Source organism: Podarcis tiliguerta (assembly GCF_965153285.1).
Source record: "Podarcis tiliguerta genome assembly, chromosome: 2".
In the NCBI taxonomy this organism is placed as follows: Eukaryota; Metazoa; Chordata; class Lepidosauria; order Squamata; family Lacertidae; genus Podarcis; species Podarcis tiliguerta.
The window spans coordinates 99959669-99973290 of NC_139535.1; positions in this window are offsets into that span (position 1 = coordinate 99959669).

The window sequence follows — 13622 nt, forward strand, 5'->3', positions numbered from 1 at the left end:
TGACAAAGCCGCTTCTGGCGAACCAGAGCAGCGCACGGAAACACCGTTTACCTTCCCGCCGGAGTGGTACCTATTTATCTACTTGCACATGACGTGCTTTCGAATTGCTAGGTTGCCAGGAGCAGGGACAGAGCAATGGGAGCTCACCTAGGCTCTGTGGTTTAGACCAGAGCACCACCTAAGTGGTTCACATGGTATGGTGCAAATAAGTGGGATTACAGACCCCAAAGCTGGCTGGTTTTGTTTGTTTGTTTTGCAGGATATTCTTTTAATTTAAAAAAAATATGGGTTTTTTGTGAGAAAGAGAGGGCAGAAAACATGAAATGGTTGACTTGTGCCACTCCCATCCCATAAGCAGCATTGTGGAGTAAAAGGCAGTCCAAAGTCTCGAGAAAGAACAACTCTTGTTCTGTGGGTCACATACAGTACGTAACTGACAAAAATCAGAAGGTCGTTTCCGTTTTGACAGCACTTACGATATTTATTTATTATTCCCAACATTAAATATACTGCTGCGACAATTTGGTCAGCCCTAGTAAAATGCTGTGCTTTGTGCACATTCTATATAAAAATTAGCAACATTTTCCATAAAATGTACAGAATATGATTTGTAGTAGTTATAGCTGATGGTGTTTAAAGCAAAGTGATAAAAATCATAGAATTGTAGAGTTGGAAGGGACCACTAGGGTCATCTAGTCCAACCCGCTGCAATGCAGGGAATCTTTTACCCAACGTGAGGTTCAAACCCACAATCCTTAGAGTAAGAATCACATGCTCTACTGAATGAGCTATCCAAATTACCGGTAACTCACACTACCTAATATCTCTACTGTTTTACTGTCTTGGTCACATCAACACCATACATTTAAATCGCATGACTTCCCCTAGAGAATCCTGGGAACTTTAGTTCATTGAGGGGGCTGGGAATTGTAGCTCTGCAGTATTTAAAATACAGCTTCCATGATTTGGGGGGGGGGCATGTGATTTAGATGCTTTCCCAACAAGCTAGGTTGATTTCTGCATCTGCAAATGTTTTTAAATGTTTACCATCCTAGACTCCTTTGGGAGGAAGATGGGGTATAAATTTAATAATTAAACAACTGTGTGGTGTGGATTTGACCTGAAAGAGTTACCTGTAGCCATTCTTCAACTTGCCATGGATGAATAACAATTTCTTGCATATTTTGTATTTACCACCATTGTTGACTTCGGGTACAAAGTCATGCAGTAGAGAGTGTCAACTATCAGTGTGTTTTTAAAGGACATAACTCACTTGGGCTTTACTTCTCAGCTATAATTATATAACCAAGGAAAGGGGGGAGGTGTTGTCCCAACACATTCCATTAAATTTGCTTGTTTTCCTTTTGAGTAAATCTTCATAAGATAGACTGCAGTCTTTCAGAAGTGAAACACATAATTTTTTTAATTTTATTTTTAAAGGAGGGGGGTTACCTCTGAAACCAGCATAACGTTGAACAATTCAAACACCAGGCACATTTTTAAAGCTACACCAACCTTTGAATAACTGACTCTACCAGCATATTCTATGGCTGCATTGCTCATTTGGGCAATCAATTCACAATTACAGTACAACCCTCTATCTGTCCATTCAGAAGTAAGTTACACTGAGTTCAGTCAGGCTTGCTTCCAGATAACTGGGTATAGGATGGCCGCCTTAATGTGCTGCTGAGATAAAGGCAGTTGTTTAAATCATGTGAGCTCGTCACTGACCTGTGCAAAAATGCCATTGGGGTCCATTTCCTAATCGGTTTCAAAGTAAATGTTTTTGTTCATATACAATTCTACAATGCAGGCGGGAGTGCAGGTGAACAAAACAATAAAATCAACCACATTGTTGCAAATATACAGTTTACATGCTGTTCACTCTTGTATGTGGCCATATTTCCTCTTTGACCATCATTTGCTACTTTATAACCAACCTTTTGCTACATTCCTGCTTATTGATCATTGTCCTTCTTTTACTTTCCTTCCCTCCCACACACACCTCTTATCCCCACCTTTCCTTACAGTCTATGGAGGCAGTAGTCTTTCACCCCTTCTCACGCTTCTGCCTTATATATCTTCCAGAGGGGTAAATACCACTGTTAGTTTGCAATGCAACACGAAGAACAAAGAACCTCATAGCATCTTAAAGACTAGCACACATACTGTGGCACTTCTTCAGGTCTTATCCTCAGTTGCACGCAAATATACATCCAGATATATATGCACCTTGGGGGTGTAAGCAACGTGGTCAGAAGGAAATAAAATGCAAAAAGTACACCTAATTACATTAGAACTTGAATGCATTCAAAACAAGCATAGTGACCCTTCCCAACAGGAATCTTGCTCTGCTCTTCTCCAGTCCCATTCTCAACTGCAGTCTCAGACCATTCATTTTTTCCCACCCTGCTATGCAACTCTGATAGTAAAGGTAAAGACTATGCTAATTTCTTTTCCTTTCTATAACCCCCCTTCCAGTTCTGAACATAGCTGTCAACTTTCAGATTTGAAAATAAGGGATCAGCAGCCTCGAAAATAAGGGATCAGCAGCCTCACCTGTCCCAGGGACAGTCTACGGGATATCTGACAATCCGGGATAGCAGCGGGAAGCAGCGCTGGAATAAGGGAATTTCCTGCAAAAAAATGGGAGGTTGACAGCTATGGTTCTGAAAATCCAAATTTTGTGACTGCGATAACTTAAAACAGAGGCATAAATTCAGTGTCTGATTACTTGTCAATGCAATGAATTAAATAACTCACTGTGGACATTCTTTCTTCTTTGGCGATCACTCATAGCCGAGTAAGATTGTCTTTCATGAACACAGTTTTAACAGTGAGTCCGTAAGTGACTGTTGAGGCCAATTCTGGATCCACACATCCTTCCACAGTGGGGACATAGGTTTCCAGGCAGGAGTCAATCACAGTGAGGGTTTGCCAAACGTGCCTTCTTCTTAGCATGTTTCTCCCTTTTGTCCTGAGTTCAAGCAGCTTTTAAGCCCATTACACCTTTGGTAAAGGCTGTTTTCTAATTGGAGCACTCACAGGGCAGTGATTCCCAGTTGTTGGTGTTTATACTACAGTGGTACCTCAGGTTACAGACGCTTCAGGTTACAGACTCCGCTAACCCATAAATAGTACCTTGGGTTAAGAACTTTGCTGCAGGATGAGATCAGAAATCGCGCTGGGGTCCCTTTACCTTTACTTTACAGCATGAAAAAGCTCCCAGATTCAATCTTGGGCATCTCCAGTTAGGTCTGGGAATGCTGCTTGAAACTCTGGAGAGCCATTGCAAAGCAGTCTCAACAATACTGAGTACCACATGTTTGACTTGGCATATAAGGCAATTTCCTTGGAGTGGCAGTGGCTCACTAAGAGTAGGGGTTGAGAACCCGTGACTGTCCTGAAGTTCTCAGACTGCAGCTCCCATCAGCCCCAGCCAGCATGGCCAATGGCTGCATATGATGGGAGTTGTAGTCCAACAGACCCTGGTGGTGCCACAGCTTCCCTAGTCCTGCTTGAAGAACTCGGGCATGGTTATATTTCCTCGATTAAGCTTAGATCAGTTTGCTTTACTCTATCACCAAGCTAGGTATATGACCCCACCAGATTTAGAATGGCGGATTCAGATATACAGTGGTCATGAATAAAGGCCTGAGTTTAAATAAATGTAAATGAACCAACCAAAGGCTGGAATCTTCAAGGACCCTTATCTAGTACAATTTAAATCAATGTGATTTTCTTTGAACTAAATGTGTTTGGGATTGAGATGTGAGCATGTAAGGTCAGGCACACTCCTTGGCTACCATCCTCAAACTGCTCCATTTCAATAAACCCTATTGATTTATCTGGAGCGCGGTGGTTACAGATTGGGACATAACATTTAATTATGAAACGGGCACATGAATAAAGAATGCTGTAGACTTTGATGGTTGTAAAGCTGTTATCCACTGCCACTTCTTGGACAGCAATTATTTTCAAAAGATTTATTAATTCTTCCTCTTTCACTTTAACAGTCCGCAAAGCGTCGGTTTTATAGCCTCGCCAAAAGTTTGAAGATGGCGCAAGCCAGTGTGGGTCCCTGTTCCAATGGTTTTTAAATACCTTTTTTCCTTGTTTATATTTAATAAGTGTATGCTAAAAGCAACGGGAGCTCACCCCGTCGCAGGGATTTGAACCACCGACCTTCTGATTGGCAAGCCCTAGGCTCTGTGGTTTAACCCACAGTGCCACCGCGTCCCATGTGTATGTTAACTTGCACTAAAAGGATATTTAAGTTGGTAAGCTGGGCAATTCTTTTTTAACCACTCTGTTACAGTGAGATGTTCTGTTGACATGTCCAAGAGACAACTTGGCTGAAAGAGGGTGGGTGGGTTTGTATGTGATATTTTCTAATATTCTTCAGCAGCTGTGCCAGATAATCATTTGGTTCCACACACCTTCTCAATCCCCAGAGAAGTCAAAGAAGCCCTGCCAGGTATCTTCAAACTTACCCAGATCTTTTATTTTCATGTAAGCACCTTTCCCATCGACCAAAAGCACCCAGAAGTCACAGGACCAGCAGTTTATACCCAGCCCCATTTGAACTCTGGTTTTTGCATGATCAGCATCTTAAGCTTTTCAAGGTTATTATTTGCACACTTTAAGATCTCGTGCTTATAGCAGTCCCTTGTTATATCAAAAAGAAAATAGTAAATCCTACACCAGTGAGGAAAAGCACAGTGCCTGCTAATTGCAGTCTTCAAAATGCTGAAGTCACTGGAATTATTTTAGATATATATAGTTTGACGATCTGATGTTAACTGCATTTAGAAATGCAGAACCAGACATTCTAAAAAGTATTTTAAGTTAAATATGTCTAACGAGAAATGGAGTCGAATAAGCATTTTCAATTAAAATGTTAACATTCAGAATATGCTTCTTATTTCTATGGGCTATAATCTAATACAGAGTATACTTGAGCCCATAGGTATTTTTTCTGTTTATTAACCTTTTTTCTGTTATTCTAGTTACATACAAATTTATTAGAGAGCCAGTGTGGTGTAGTGGTTAAGAGCGGTAGTCTCGTAATCTGGGGAACCGGGTTTGCGTCTCCGCTCCTCCACATGCAGCTGCTGGGTGACCTTGGGCTAGTCACACTTCTCTCAGCCCCACTCACCTCACAGAGTGTGAGGGAAGAAGGGAAAGGAGAATGTTAGCCGCTTTGAGACTCCTGAAGGGGAGTGAAAGGCGGGATATCAAATCCAAACTCTTCTTCTTCTTCTTCTATTCGAAATGATTGAGTATTTTATAGGTATGTTTATCAAAAGGAAAATACAATATCTTAATAAAAGATTCCTTCTATAAATATACTTAATCTCTCCTCCTGAGGTTTCCAACAGCTGGTAATTTGAGTATAAAATACAGTACATTAAAACAGTCCCTCAAGCCTGTGCCATTTCATATTCCAAGTGGGCTACAGTAAAGGGCTCAGGAGCTTCAACTTCTTTCCCTTCCCCAGTCATTGCTACTGTCGTTTAATTTGTTTATTTTTAAAAGTGTCTAAAGGAGACCTTGTCCATCCAAAGTATTAGGGGGAAGGGTGCTCTAGGCGCCAAGATTGCTGCTCTTTATCTCTGTGCTGTCGATAGCAAGGCAAAGTCTCAGACATGACAAAGCCACGGAGGGGAAGGTGTGTTCTCCCAAGTGTGTAAGAGCCAGTAAACTTCAATGGAGCCCTGCAATTATTTTTTATGGAGAAGCACAACGCTGCAATTTGCTATTACATTGGTACCTCGGGCTAAGAACTTAATTCGTTCCTGAGGTCCGTTCTTAACCCGAAACTGTTCTTGACTTGAGGTACCATTTTAGCTAATGGGGCCTCTCGCTGCTGCCACGAAATTTCTGTTCTCATCCTGAAGCAAAGTTCTTAACCCGAGGTACTATTTCTTGGTTATCGCAGTCTGTAACCTGAAGCGTCTGTAACCTGAAGCGTCTGTAACCCAAGGTACCACTGTACTACTATTCTACAGATGTCACTTGAAATTTTCACAGCAGGAGAAAATGCATCACAGAACACCTGAAAGAAAAGGTATGCATTAGCTCTCTAACCCCCCACCACCATCGCACCACATTACAAGTGGACCTGCTCAAAATCAGGGCCAGATTTAGGTTTGATGAGGCCCTAAGCTACTGAAGGTACTGGGGCCCTTTATATGTTCAGCTGTCCTTTGGCAATAACAAACTGTCACTGTTTTGTGTGTGTGTGTGTTGAATATATGCTATACGGTAATTTATAGAGCTAATCGGTATCTAAAGAATGTAGGCACCCTATATATAGAAATGAGCAAACCAGTGATATTTGAGGGGGCAGGCTAGCAGGCGGGGCCCACTACTTACATCACAGAAGCCTACACAACACAAAACACTGTTGCTGTATGTAGGTTTTATTTTTATTTTTTTATCTAATATTTTGGAAACATACATCAGGTTTTTGCCCTTTAATTTTTTTGGGGGGGTCCCCCAAGAGAGTGGGTCCCTAAGCTATAGCTTGTTTAGCTTATATGTATCCGGCACTGCTCAAAATATTTGACAACCTACTTGTATCACTATGCAGTGGTACCTCGGGTTAAGTACTTAATTCGTTCCGGAGGTCCATTTTTAACCGGAAAGTGTTCTTAACCTGAAGCACCACTTCAGCTAATGGGGCCTCCCGCTGCCGCTGCACCGCCGGAGCACGATTTCTGTTCCCTTCCTGAAGCAAAGTTCTTAACCCGAGGTAATATTTCTGGGTTAGCGGACTCTGTAACCTGAAGCGTATGTAACCTGAAGCATACATAACCCGAGGTACCACTGTATTGTGAGGCGTGAGGTAGCGACAGGACACACAGTTAAAGGAGGTGGAAGAGGAGTCTTTGAGGAGAGGCAAAGGGGTGGAATGCCCCAACTTTTGTAAAATGTTTGGGAACTAATGTTGCTCGTTTTATGCAAGACCCTGAAAATACAGAGGTACCTCGGGTTAAGTACTTAACTCGTTCTGGAGGTCCGTACTTAACCTGAAACTGTTCTTAACCTGAAGCACCACTTTAGCTAATGGGGCCTCCTGCTGCTGCTGCACCGCTGGAGCACGATTTCTGTTCTCATCCTGAAGCAAAGTTCTTAACCTGACGCACTATTTCTGGGTGAGCGGAGTCTGTAACCTGAAGCGTATGTAACCTGAGGTACCACTGTACACATGTTATCCCTACATATCACATTTTGGGGAAACATTTTGGCCCTCCATACGTTACTGATCTAAAACTCACATCATCCCTGATAGTTGGGCCATGCCTGCTAGGACTGACAGGAATTCAGCAAAATAAGGAGGATTCAAGGTTACCCAATCCTGCCTGGCAAAGTCAAGATACACAGTAGGGCAATGTGACCTATCTATTAGGACTAACCAAACAAACATAATGAACAAGCTTTTAAGAGCTCTGAATCAGGCCGGATATTAAGCAAAATTAGGCAGCAGTGCGGAGGAGAAAATGTTGGGGCGGGCGGGAGCTGGCATAATATTAAAGCCCAAACATATGCAGACTGAAACAGGCTTCAAATGGATTCCACGAATTGTTGTGCTGCCTTGGATTAGATTAGCTTCTGCGAAGTGCTGAACAGATTTTCAAGTTGTCCTGTGGGCTCTTGTAACAGAGAAACAAAAATGGTTAGTTCCTGATCTCGCAGTTACTCAGATCTGCCTATTCAGAACACGCAGGTGCTGTAGAAGTCATAGAAAATAAACAGAGAGAATATGTTTGCAAAGCTGGAAATTAAATTTTAGTTCATCGGTAGGTAAAAAGTGAATAGAAACTGTTAACAACTTGGACCAAAACCTAGTGGTTGGGGGGTGTGTGTGTGTCTGTGTGTGTGTGTGTGTGTGTGTGGTGTATTCAGGAGTTTTTCTTCCTTCTAGAAACAAAGGTTTGCAGGTTAAGGGTTCAATGCTGAAATGGCAAAACTTAGTGGAAGAGTAAGAAACCAAGAAGAAAGAACTTTTAACAAAGAATGGGGAAGATCTGTAGCTTACCCTGGTGAAAACTTGAGGTTCCTGACCCCTATGGTTGTAATTCGTGGGCAGTCATTTAATTTTATCCTGATTCTAATTTTTAAGCCACATTTTAATCAATTGTTTGATTGTGTTTTAATGTATTTGATATTTGATGTCAGCCCCCTTTAGCCCGGTCTTGGCCGGGGAGGACGGGGTATAAATAAAATTTTATTTTACTTTACTTACTTATTTGAAAAATCATTGTAAACAGCTAAATTCATTAGCAAAATTAATTTAAAGCAAGCGGTTAAATGTATTTATTAAGGAAAACATAGGGAATAACTAATGACTGGAATTAAGTGGGAGGTGCAGTAATGAAAATGAAAACATAAGAAACTACAGAAGGGGGGACGGAAGTCAAACTCTGTATTTTTTATTGGAAAGTCTGATTAGTGTGGATGATTGTTAAAAATTTCAAAAAATAAACATTTAAAATAAATAAAATAAATAAATAAAATAAAACACTAATCATTCTTGGCGTGGAGGGCAAAGATTTTCATTTATTTTGTTCTGCTGCTGCCACTGTTGTATAAATATTCTCACACCAGTCCAAAGAACCCTGCATACAGCTGCAACAGATTTTGGGATTACAGGAACCGCAAAGTAAAGCAAACTCAGAAGTGGGGCCAAAGTTCAAAACGTTTGGGGAAAAACACTGCTTTAGAAGGGCTAGGCTATCCCAATGGCTGCAATGCTAAGCATGCTTATTCATCATTTCCTATTTATCCCAATCTTTCCCCCAAAGAGCTATAGGTAGTATTTGGTTATTTATTTTTATTCGCATATTTATAATCTGCACTTTCATAAAAGAAAATAAAATCACCAATAATAATAATAATTTTTCTTTATACCCCGCCCTCCCCAGCCAAGGCCGGGCTCAGAGCGGCTTACAAGCAATAATAAAAACAAGTTGAATGATTACAACTTAAAAACAAAATACAACATTAAAATATTGAAACATTAAAATATTAAAATGTAGCCTCATCGCAGGAGGAGAAGGAAAGGAAAAAAGAAAGAGAGGGAGGGAATCAAATTGGCTCCAAGCCAAAGGCCAGGCGGAACAACTCTGTCTTACAGGCCCTGCAGAAAGAAATCAGATCCTGCAGGGACCTGGTCTCATGAGGCAGAGCGTTCCACCAGGCCGGAGCCAGTGTTGAAAAGGCCCTGGCTCTGGGTGAAGCTAATCTAACTTCCTTAGGGCCCGGGACCACTAGGTCGAAAGCATTAATTAAAACATAATTAAAAGCAGCAATGAAACAACAAATCAGTACAGATTGCTCAACAGGAGAAAAGTGTGTATTTATGGTAAAGTATTGCAGGGAATGTTACTGAAGTTAATTTAGCTCTGCCACTGCGATGTAGTGAGTGGAGCATGGCACAAGGACTGGGGAAACAAAAGTTCAAATTTCCATGCAGCCGTGAAGCTCACTGGGTGATCTTGGTCCACTCAACAACTCCCAGCCTGGCCTCCCTCACAGGGTTGTTGAGAGGGATAACATGGTGCAGAAGGCACAGTGTATATCACAATGAGCCGCCTGGAGAAAAGGCTGGATATAACTGGAATAAGGAATGAATCAAGGAATGAGCATGTATTCTCACACCAAGCCTCTGAGCTAGGCTAGTTTGAGAAAAAAACGATTGTTCCAATGTCAACCAGTAAAGTTTGTGGCTGATTAGGAATTTGAAACTAGGTTCACATCTAAAAACAACAACAAAAACCAGGATCGTGGGGAGCATTTTAGAACTAGAAAAGATGCATAAAGGGCAACACATAATTGTCTGAAATTTGCAACAGCAAGATGGAGTGAGAGCTACTCACTTAGAATCATAGAATCATAGAGTTGGAAGAGACCACAAGGGCCATCGAGTCCAACCCCCTGCCAAGCAGGAAACACCATCAGAGCACTCCTGACATATGGTTGTCAAGCCTCTGCTTAAAGACCTCCAAAGAAGGAGACTCCACCACACTCCTTGGCAGCAAATTCCACTGTCAAACAGCTCTTACTGTCAGGAAGTTCTTACTAATGTTTAAGTGGAATCTTCTTTCTTGTAGTTTGGATCCATTGCTCCGTGTCCGCTTCTCTGGAGCAGCAGAAAACAACCTTTCTCCCTCCTCTATGTGACATCCTTTTATATATTTGAATATGGCTATCATATCACCCCTTAACCTCCTCTTCTCCAGGCTAAACATGCCCAGCTCCCTTAGCCGTTCCTCATAAGGCATCATTTCCAGGCCTTTGACCATTTTGGTTGCCCTCCTCTGGACACTTAAATGGCTTTTAATGGGGGATGACAGTCTGTCAACAGCAGCCACTTGCCATGTGTGCGATACCCAAAATCTCCAGGACCTGCAGTCCTGGGGAGCAACAGCAGGAAAAGTTCTTGCCTTCAGGGCTTTCTGGGAAAGGTGTGTGGTTGGCCATTGTAGAGGAACAGAATTCTGGACCGATCCAGGTGGACTATTATGTCCTGTGCATCAAATAATAGATGCAACAAACTTTAAAATACAGACATTCAGTACAAAACACCTTGCTATATAGAGCGGCATGATAAATCATCGCTGGCATGGGGGGGAGGTGGGAAGCTGGAGGGAGTTAACATAGAACGGATAGCATCATGATCTTTCAAAGGAATGAAACTGAACTCTTTAAAGTCCTGGATGATGAAGAAAAGAGTGCTTCAGGGTAACTGCAGTGTTGAAACTTGTTACCTTTTATCAGTTTAGGGCAGTAAAATTATAAGTGAGTGTTCAGACCAAGGCTGATCTTGGCAGCTGTTTAAAAGCCTTGGCTCCATTGCCAATTTACTCAAAGTGAGAACACACATCGCCTTAATTAAAAGACTTTTTAAATTATTATTTAGGAGGTTTTGAGGTACGAAAGGATCGCAAAGCCTTTTTATTGACAGCACAGTGTTCTTTTTTTAATTTCCATATGCTTTAGTCTCTTTTAAGGAGAATGTGATCATTTTATCAAGAGGGCAGTGTGTGTACTTTTTTTCAAATATTAGCTCATTAAGTAAAGAGAAATGGTCCTTTATATTAAAGGTGCATACCAAAGGCACAACTCCTGGTTTCTGCACTACTTGAAGGCATCTTAATTTTTAAAAAAGAAGAGTTTGTTTTCCTGCTTGTGTTTTACATTTATTTTCCTGGTTCCGACAGCCATTAAGAATGGCAATTTACTGTTGGACCTATTTGGATCACTTAAAGGTAAAGGGACCCCTGAACATTAGGGCCAGTCGTGGCTGACTCTGGGGTTGCGGCGCTCATCTCGCTTTATTGGCCGAGGGAGCCAGTGTACAGCTTCCGGGTCATGTGGCCAGCATGACTAAAGACGCTTCTGGTGAACCAGAGCAGCGCACAGAAACGCCGTTTACCTTCCTGCTAGAGCGGTACCTATTTATCTACTTGCACTTTGACGTGTTTTCGAACTGCTAGGTTGGCAGGAGCAGGGACCGAGCAATGGGAGCTCACCCTGTCGCGGGGATTCGAACCACCGACCTTCTGATTGGCAAGTCCTAGGCTCTTGGTTTAACCCACAGCGCCACCCACTTCCCTTACTGATCACTTATTATTTTTTAATACTATGGCATCACATCTGCCCATAGGCCAGTCCTACTATTCACATGCAGCTGTGGTCCTGCTTGCAAGCGTCCCGTGGGCATCCGGTTGGCCAGTAGAAGATGCTGAACCTCATGTCAATGTCCAGATCTGCCAGGGTATTGCATTCATTTTAACATGTTAATTCTATCATGCAATAGCAAGCTATCACTCAGCTTTGGAACACATTTTAAAAAGCAAAGCCTGACTAGCTTTTCAGATACCTTTTAACTGAATAACTTTCTAAAGAAATGCCTGAACTGATAGTATAATTTCGAAGTCTTGCTTATTTTCTTATATTTTACTCCAAGAAGACCCATTTTTAAATAATGTGATCCCATTGAGATCCCAAGATGAAATTTTGCATGTAGCTCTTAGAAATATTAAATATTATCATTTGAAGTCTTATATATTGTTATATTTGACTCCAAGATCCATTTTTTAAAAAGTGATCACATGGAGATCCCAAGATGAAATTTTGCAGGTAGCTCTTAAAAATATTAATCAATACTTTTTTTGGAATTGTTAAACCACATTGATTTTTAATCACTTTTTAAATTTTGTAACTTAAATTTAAAATTTAAAGTAAGCCCACTATGTGACATATCATATTAAAACCCATGAAGTTCTGAAGAGGTTGGTGTTTTTAGTTTTGACGTATCTCAATTCTGCACTGAGCTTTTTTGTGTAGGCCAAAATTGTCATTTTTTTTGAATTTTCAAATCCTCATAAATCTCAAACAGGATGAGATAAAAAATTTAAATTGTAGATTTAAAGTTAGTTTTGATCATTCAACAAGTGTACAAAATATTAAGAAAATTGGATGACAGAAATAGTACCTTGGGTTAAGAACTTTGCTTCAGGATGAGAACAGAAATCGCACAGCGGTGGCGCAGCGGCAGCAGGGGGCCCCATTAGCTAAAGTGGTGCTTCAGGTTAAGAACAGTTTCAGGTTAAGAACGGCCCTCTGGAACGAATTAACTACTTAACCCGAGGTACCACTGTATACACATTTATACACAAAATTGCAAATTATCTACCTATTTTCACTCTCTGCAAAAGTGTGTGTGGTTCATTAGTAATGGCTATTTCCCTCCTGGTCACAGTTCTTTAGCCATTTTCTTTAATAAGGTGTGTTGCACAATGAACATACTGCTCAGTTCCTCAGTCAGTCAATGGCATAAACATAGAGCAGGTTTTGAAGTTGGGCGAGTGTACTTCTGCTCACAAAAAAAGGCTTTCAGTCTTCACCTACAGAAATCCCCCCCCCCCCCGTGTTGTGGGGTGGTCTCCAAATTCTGTGGTTTATATTAAGGGTAGAGAGCTGGAGGGAGGAAAGGAAGGCGCAGCCCCATTCTACATTGCTCTGCTCACAGGCTGAATTTGATACAACCTATACTATGCCTAAGATGCCTAATATTATGCCTAACAGCAATCAGCTTCAGAAAGTTGGAGGGCCTTCTATTAACTAAGTGGAATGGACTACAGCCAAGCAAAAATTCATGCTGGTGGAATATTTTTAACGCTGTGTTGTTATACTGTTGTAACCCATCATGGGACCAAGAGTTTCTGAGGCACTTACAGCTACATACTGAAGCACCGTTCTAAGAACTTTCAAAAACTTTAACGGGAAAAGAATTCATTTTACATCCAAACGTAGCTCATCTAGTTTAATTAAAAATGACATATCCTTATAACAGACATATCTGTTGAACATGTTGTATCAGACACTACTTTAGGGACCATAGCCTAAGCTATATGGTTTTTCTTCAGGTGGAAGTCTAGAACAGAAGATTAAAACACCGGCTTCCCTAATTCACATTGTGCTTTCATTTTAAAGTCTTAAAATAATCTAGATCATGGGTAAGCAAACTAAGGCCCAGGGGGCGGATCCGGCCCAATCGCCTTCTAAATCTGGCCCGCGGACGGTCCGGGAATCAGTGTCTTTTTACATGA